Raw genomic sequence first — 8,552 nt, forward strand, 5'->3', positions numbered from 1 at the left:
AGAATAGACAGTTAAAGCAAAATTCTCTGCTAAGATATGTAGACCACCCGAATCATATTTGTCCCATTTTTGGTACTTTGGAAATCATGAAAACTAATTAGCAGATATAAACATCAGAGCAGTTAGTTAACCAGGTCCCTTCCCAAATTTATTACCTAAATTCTATATATAATATCTCCATAAACAAGTTGGTTTAGTAGGAGATATAGATATTATTTTAAATACCTTTAAAAAATTTTTTTTCGATCCTCATATGATTCCTTTTGAGGTATGCAGCAAAGAACAAGTATTCTCTCCAGAAACTGAGGCTTAAAGAGATTACACTTCTGTGTCCAAAAATACTTCACATATGCCTAGTGAGGGTAGGGATAAAACATCCTCATGATTAGGGCATCTCGGAATCCTAATACAACATAGAGATTATTGACCCTGGCCATCATGGTTTGGTGGAAAAAATCAACATTGGTATGAACAGGCTCTGTTGCAGGATATTTGACTTAGAAACGATGTGGAACACTCAAACATCACTAAAGTACTACCTGCATCCCTTCTTCCAATCCCCCATCCCAATCCTATAACCAGAGCCCTCACATTGCTTTCTGTATATACAGGGCCACCCCTGCATCACTCTTCCCTCCTGTTCACAACAGTAGATACCTTCTGCCCCTGGTTCTCTCACCCCAAAAGTCACTGCCACCAGAAGACCCCCATTGTAGGACTCTACCCCTCCCCAACTTCCTACTTGACTGCTTCCAAAATCTAGTTCTGTTAATGGTTGGATAGTTGCCTGGCTTCCAGAACTTCTATCTGGTTCCCTACCTCCTTTCTCACTCTCCTAATCACTGCTGGTTTTGGAGCTTGGAGAGTTATGGGCTCACAAGAATCTGAGTCACTGGACTATAGCTGGGAATACAGACTTGTTATACTGTGGGTTAAACAGGATTGTATGGGCTACTCTGACAATACAACAACAATCAACAGTATCATTTCTATGAGAAAATAAATTCTGACTTTGAAACAACCAACTCATCAATTAACTTTGAGATCACAATGTGTTTGTAAACTGTAAAATCCCTGTGATTAAAACTGAATAAATATCTTATCTCAGCAAAGTTGACTCCTTTTTAAATTACTTGTTGAAAAAAAGGTCCTGCCCTAAAGGAGCAAGATGTTATGAGCATATTTTCCTTGCTAATTCTTATGTTAGCTGTTTTTGTGTAAAATGGGATCTCCATGATTCTGTTTTCCTTCCTTCTTTTGGACTGAAAAATCAAATCAATTGGTTGGAGCTGATTTGAAAACCTTCTGAGGATTCAGTTTAACTACTGAACAGGTTAAGCATATTTTTCTGTATGTTTACTGAACAAGAATAGTGAAGGTAAGCTTAAATATGTCTGGAAATATAAATTCCCCTTATTGGTAAATAACAACACCAATGACAAAAAGAGCTGGACTTGAATATTCATCTGAAGATCCTGCTCTGTAAATTCTACAAATTAACATCCATTAAGTAACCACATATGACATCATCCCAAGATCTATTGGACCTCACAAAGTTTCTGCCTAACTACACAAAAGAAAAATGGCTGCAGGAGCCACTGATGGGAAAAATAATGGGTCATTTTACCCATTTATAATGGGTAAAATGACCTTGTGCCATGTGCACATTTTTCTACTAAACTAAAACCAACTTATTCACATGCGACGGTAGGGGGAAGCATTTTGGAAATTTGAATTGAACTGATTAAGAATCCATTCCATTTGGACAAATTTTATCAGTGTTTCCTAAAGCCAACTGATTCTTACAGGCATAAATCTACTGCAAAACCTAAGGAAAATAATTTTATTCAAGAAAATATATGACCCCAATCTCCTCAAATGTGAAGAGAATGCAAGCTAGTGTTTAGAAATTTACTGGTGGGGGCACCTGGGTGGCTCACTGGGTTAAGCCACTGCCTTCGGCTCAGGTCGTGATCTCAGGGTCCTGGGATCGAGCCCCGCGTCGGGCTCTCTGCTCAACGGGGAGCCTGCTTCCTCCTCTCTCTCTGCCTGCCTCTCTGCCTGCTTGTCATCTCTCTCTGTCAAATAAATAAATAAAATCTTAAAAAAAAAAAAAAAGAAATTTACTGGTGGTTGTTTCCAACCCCCCACCATATTAAGGGAAATTGTGTCAAGCTGACACTAATGTGAAGAGTGTACCCAGTCTGCTGATGCATTGCTCTATACCAACAGCTACAATCTACCACTCATTTAAAAGTCCAGTGGCATTTTGATCAAAATCCCATTCCCCACCTCAGTGGGCTCCTATGAAATCAAAGTCAAGTGTTACTGCAGGAAGGAAGCCCATGGTGTTCTGAGTCATCTGTGAGTTTCTTTCTAACATAAAGTTTAATTTTAGTGTTACTATTTAGAAAATAATTTTTAAGCAACATATGGACACAGCTGTTTCTGTTTAGTATAGTTTTGAACTTAAAGTGAATTACGTCTTCCTTTAAAAGGGGGCAACTTTCTGCTCCTTTGTTAAAGCAGAAGTCAAATAATTACAAATTGATAATAAACATGTCTAGAACTCCTTCTCCAACCTAAAAACCAAGAGATACTGTCCATGACCTTTGCTCTTATTTGGTCTTCCATTTTTTTAGGAGAGAACTTTCATCTGCTCCAAAGTATGAACTTAATGCATAAACATCGTTGAGGTTTTAACACGCTTCATTTGGTTTGATAAACAAGAAGGGGGAAAAAAATAAAAATGCTTCCAAAATTGAGTGGCTCAGTCTTTAGCCAGAAAAATTTTCTATAAGGCAATCTACCAATTGTGTGACATTAAAAATGAAAATGAATATTGTAAAATATATATTTAGGGTGCTAGATGTGGAAATTTTGATCTGTTTTACACCTTTAAAAGATCATGATATACACTGACCTTTAAATGTATGACAAAGCTGTCCAATTGTCCAACTGAACTTCTTGCAGTGATGGGGATGTTCTCTAGTCAGGGCTGACCAGTATGGTAGCCATTAGCCACACATGGCCACTGAACACATAAATTGAATCTAGTCTCACTGAGGAAATAAATTTTAATTTAATTACATTTTAATTTATTTAAAACTAAACAGCCAACTATGGTTAGCAGTCACCATATTGAAGAGTCCATCTATGTAGTATAATGGGGCAACAAAAGGGATCAATAATCTGTATGGCTCAAGTGTGATTAAACTATATAGAGAAGAAACAAGAAACAGGAGGTATGAGTAGAAATGAGGGTAAGGACAGATTAAAATCAAGTTAACAAATACTTCTTGATACTTAAGCCATATGATAATTGAAGGTGTCTTGTAATAGAGCCTGCGCTGAAACACAACACATGTGATGGTGTTTTAACCCGCATGGCTTAATTAGTAGACCAAAGGCAATGGAAAATAGATCACAAACAAGGTAATGCCTTACAATTTGCCAAACAGAATAAGTGTGTGGGAAGAAAATAAGGAACACTTGGGGTTAAAAAAAATCCCATGTGGTAGATACACATCATCATACATTTGTCCAAAACCTACAGAATGTACAACACTAAAACTGAACCCTAGTATAAACTATGAACTTGGGGTAACTATGATGCATTAGTGTAGCTTCATGGATTATAACAAATGTACGTTCTGTGGGATATTGATCACAGAAGAAACTGTGTTCAGAGGGTGTGCAGGAGGTACATGGGAAATCCCTGCATCTTCCTCTCAACTTTGATATGAACCTAAGAATACTCTAAAAAATAAAGTCTGTGAAAAAAATTCAGAAGGGTGAAGGAGGTGATCAACTCTTCAGATGTGGTGGGAGGAGATTCCACACAGTAGAACAAAGCAGAGTGAGCCCAAGTGTAGAGAGGAGGGGTCAAAGGAGTCAGGCCAACAACTGGTGGGCTGGAAGGTGGGAAGGACAGGTGGGCCAGGCAGTGCAGGGCCTGGAATACCACGCTAAGGAGTTGGGCATTTCTCTTGCAGCCATATGAAAGGCATCAAGTTCAGTATTTTGAGAACTATGTATCTAATATAATGGCTACTGATGGATTTATCAGAAGTGGCATTATGTTTTTCATGGTAATAGAAACAGCCTGGGTATCTGAAGAACAGCTTTGTTATCTCTTATTTAGCAAATTAACTTATGTCATGATACCCTTTGATAAAAGAAACCATTCCCAATTTTTAAAGTCTGTGCAATCCTTTTAAGACCTCTCAGTTTTTAGCCCCTGTAGTTCTCCTTGTCTTGCACATTCCTTTTGTTAATATTTTCTCCATGTATATAAACTGATGTTCCTTTTTAAAATCTGTCTTGGATGCAATGATAACTAAAGTTGCATTGCTAAAGCCAGGCAATGGGGACAGCATCTTCTTATAGACGGAAGCATCTGGGTGAAGGAAAAAAGGGTCCACATTCATGAAGCTGTGTGGTAGATGTTAGCCTGACATTGACAGGAGGACACAACAATACAATCATCAGGAAGATATCCTCCTCTGCTGAAAAAAAAAACAAACAGCCACTTGCCCAAGGACACAGAGCTCATTAGTACCAAAGCTGGAACTAGAATTCAGATTAATTGGATAGATCCCACTGTCAGCTTCAGCAAAGGGTATAGGGTATAGGCTCTACTACTGCTCCCTTCTAGGAAGAGTGCAATATAACCTAGAGTGTTGGTATTAGCTCACTTGCACTCACATACCCAGGAAGAGTTTCACAAGGATCCATCAAAGCCAGTACCATTCAGGCCCTCTCAGGGCTTCTGACTTCTAATGAGATAGGCATGTGTGTGCACATAGAGTTTGCTAAACCTCAAATAGATGTCCAAGAAAGGCCATTTTTTTAAAAATTCTGATATAATCGGAAATGAAAAAATAAAATCATCAAAATCCATGGGGGAACACATTTTAGTCCTTCTCAGTAGAAATCCCCTGAATCCCCATGTTTTCATACCCCTACTATCTCCCACAGAAGTGTAATGTGAGGTTCAGCCCACATGCTCAGCTCCCAGTCCTTCCCTCAGGGTGAGGCAGCCAACAGGGCTATTTTGAGCTGTACTCAGACCTAGAAGACATTTGTCTGGAAGGGCAGGCCATCCACCCCCACCCAGAGCACAGGCCAAGGTACAGCCTGCAGCAAGCACAGCCATGGTGACCATGCACTCAGGAATGCAGACACCTGTAAGAGCAGGAACAGGGAATAACAGTCACCTGTCCAGCCTGATCCACCCAGGTGGAAAGGGTGTGTGTGGGCATGACTGTGAGTTTGGCTTTGGCCTGTGGAGCAGAGGGAAGGAAGCCGGCACCTGCAGGGTAGAATGCAGCCCGCTCCTCCCCATTAAGGCTAGCTCCTCTGACAAAGGGCTCTCTCTTCCTCTGTGACCCTCCTTTCTCACCTTGATTGAATGTACCCCGAGGACAATCCTGCTGTTTGCCTGCACATGGATGTCACTTTGCTATTTAGAGCCCTGCTCTGTTACTCCCAAGGAATCTGAGCCTTATGGCTCCATCTTTTCTCCTCGGGAAAAACAGTCAATGATGGAAATTGCTAAAGCAAAAAAGGGGATGTGCCTTTAGTTATTCCATGGCGTCTCTCTCCATGATCTCTTTGGCTGCAGAGCTTTCCTATATAAACAGTACATGGACAAAAATAATAAATCTATACACACATACATATATACATACACATACACACTCACACATACTGTACCTACACACCTGTCACCTTGTACAACCCCACTTAAAACTCCCAAAGGTGCCATCTCTTGTGTGGTGGAGGAAAGAAGGAAAGCTTGTGAACCGCTGGATAGAGACACCCTGTTAAAAGCAGGTAGAGCAGGAGTGAGAAGGAGGGCACCCCTTTCTGCCCCACACTGCAGGGTCGGGCATGTGGAATGGAGGCTACTCGGGGACGGGTGGTTCTGGGTAGTGTTGGGGACTTGGCACTGACACCTGTTTTCCATACCCTCTGGCAAGTAGAGCCCCCTGGAACATGCTGCCTCCCCAGGCTACATGTAGACCCCAGGGCCCCCCGACACCTGCTATCAATGTAACCTTTGCGTGAACTTTGGCATTGCCCTCAGTTGTCATTTTTTTCTCAGCTATTTCTTGAACAAATCATTATGCTGGTAAAATGTCAAATGCTGTTTTCCTTGGCAGATACAGAGCCTGGGGGGAAAGAAAGCACATTCCTACCACTCTTTTTAAACTTTGCAAGGGATAATTGGGACGTTAACCCAGACGTCACAGGCAGGGATTCTAAGTGCAGTCCTAGCTGTCCAAGGTGCCCTGTCAGCCACACAGGGACATTTCTATCACTTGAAACAGCAATGCCCAGTACCTGCTTCCTTCCCTCATTGCAGCATGACTCCCCCAAGGAACTACTAACCCTCCAGGCACCATAAGGATTTTGCCCCACCCTTTGGACTTTAAAATCTCAAATCTCTAGAAGCCCAAACTGCAAGTAGGTCTGAAAGTGCTTGAATGGTGGTGATGCCCAGCCCTGATCTGAGTGGCACTGCAAACCACGGGCATTGATTTGTTGCCCTGAGCCATGTAGGATGTTTCTGGGGGGTTGTGTGTTTAGGGAAGGAATAAGGGCATTGTCCAGGCTCATGTAGCCCCACGTGCCTTTCTCGCCACATGTTTTGTTGCCCATGCCTCAAGGCATTGTAAAACTCCTTGGCCCTCTTTCCTTCTGTACAAGTGTTCATCAAGGGAATTTGCACTTCCTGTGCACCCCTCAGAAGTTCAGGGAAAAGCTCTCTTACTGCCTGTAACAAGTTCAAGTACAAAGTCAGCCTTGGAAATATTCTTACAAACTTTTCTGAATAGCTGTTTCACTATTGGCAATACACACCCTCTGCCCTGTAAAGAGAAGGCTAGTCCTGCCATTCTTCTGAATGTGTTCAGAAAAGGATGAAGTCACAGCAGCCTAGAGATGAGACTTCCTCCTGGTAGACACTTCTCTCCTTCCCTCAGCTCTGGCAGCCCAGAAGACTGGAGGCCCTCCCAATCCCACTCCTCCATCACCACTCACAGCAGATTACGCAGATGGCAAGTGTTTACACCCATTTTACAAGATGTTAATGAGAGGTGAGGCATCAGACCTGACCTAACTGTGGTCACCTGCGTGGGAGGCATGGAGAAGAACAATCACATGAAGACACAGACTTCACAGGGACCCATTAACTCCTGCAAAGTGCTGAAATACCCTTCTCAAAGATTCACAAACACAAGTGCTAGGCTGACAAGAAAATGCCATGAGATGTGTACTCATGAAGGAAACATTCTGCTGGAGACAGGTTTATCTTTCATGGCATCTACTCTTGTGGCAGAACTCCTTTTCTTTGTCTCTTGCATGGAGCTACAAACACTCATTTGGAAGCAGAATAGACCTGTGAGACCCTTCCTCTTAGAACAGGGCTTTGTTAGTCTGTCAAGAACCTGTGTAACATGCTACAAGCCAACCTCTGCAGCTCTTCAGAACACATGAAGGAAGACTACAAACATCTTTGTCTGGGACTTTGTTTGGGACTTCAGAGTTCCCTCCCCTTCCCCTTTTGCTGTTTCTTCACCCAAGACACTGGTGTGGCTGGGTGATAATTCCAAAGCAGTTGGTAAATTCTATGTTTTTCAAAAAGGGCAAATTACAGTGGTCAAAAATCATGAACATTTTTCTCAGCCACATGCTCATCTCACACAAGGAAGAGATGGCAGCTACTTAGGCTTTGTTGTACTGAGACACAATCACAGCAGGGGTAAGGCAAACCATTTCGTACAGGGCTGTGAGAGCAACAATGCAGAAATGCCTTCAAGGACATGCAAGATACTGTGTGAACTGCAGTGTGGTGCCCAGAGCAGTAGTGCAAACAGCATCTGGATATTCAACACTGAGATGTGGCTTGCTGTCATTCCTGATGTGCTTCCTGGAACAAGGGAACACAAGCACCAGCTGGGGCACCCAATCCTGTACTCTATGCCCTACTAATCACAGGATGGTTCATGGAAGAGCAAGGAGGTATCACCTGGGATATGTAATACCCTGATGAAAACCTAGTATTCCCATAATGGTCTGTGGGTGCCTCCCATGGTACACAATCTAGACAGCCAACAAGTACAGTGAGCACCTTGGAAGGCAGCATCTTGTCACCTGGGACATCCACCACAGGCTCTCATATCCTTACCATGTGGTCCCTGAGTTCAGCACAGTTTCATGTGGGACATCCCGCGCACACTGTCCTCTATACCCTCAAACTCACAATGTATTTCATGGATAAGCACCATCAACACCATCTGGATGCCAGACACTGGGCTATGACCCATAGTAACATAGAGTGATCCATAGAACAGAGTGACTGTATCTCATGCTAACACAACATTGTGCTGTAGCCAGGACTCATACTATGACCACATGCATCTCTGGGGTTCCTGACCCTGTGACCTCTATCCCAGTTCCTCACAGGGCAGTTTGTAGATGACCCCCTTTATGATGACGTGCAGCAGGACCCACATCCTAGGGACCCCCCCCCCCACTGCACCCAT

This window comes from Enhydra lutris, unplaced genomic scaffold (assembly GCF_002288905.1).
Source record: "Enhydra lutris kenyoni isolate GAN:26980312 unplaced genomic scaffold, ASM228890v2 scaffoldscaffold41, whole genome shotgun sequence".
In the NCBI taxonomy this organism is placed as follows: Eukaryota; Metazoa; Chordata; class Mammalia; order Carnivora; family Mustelidae; genus Enhydra; species Enhydra lutris.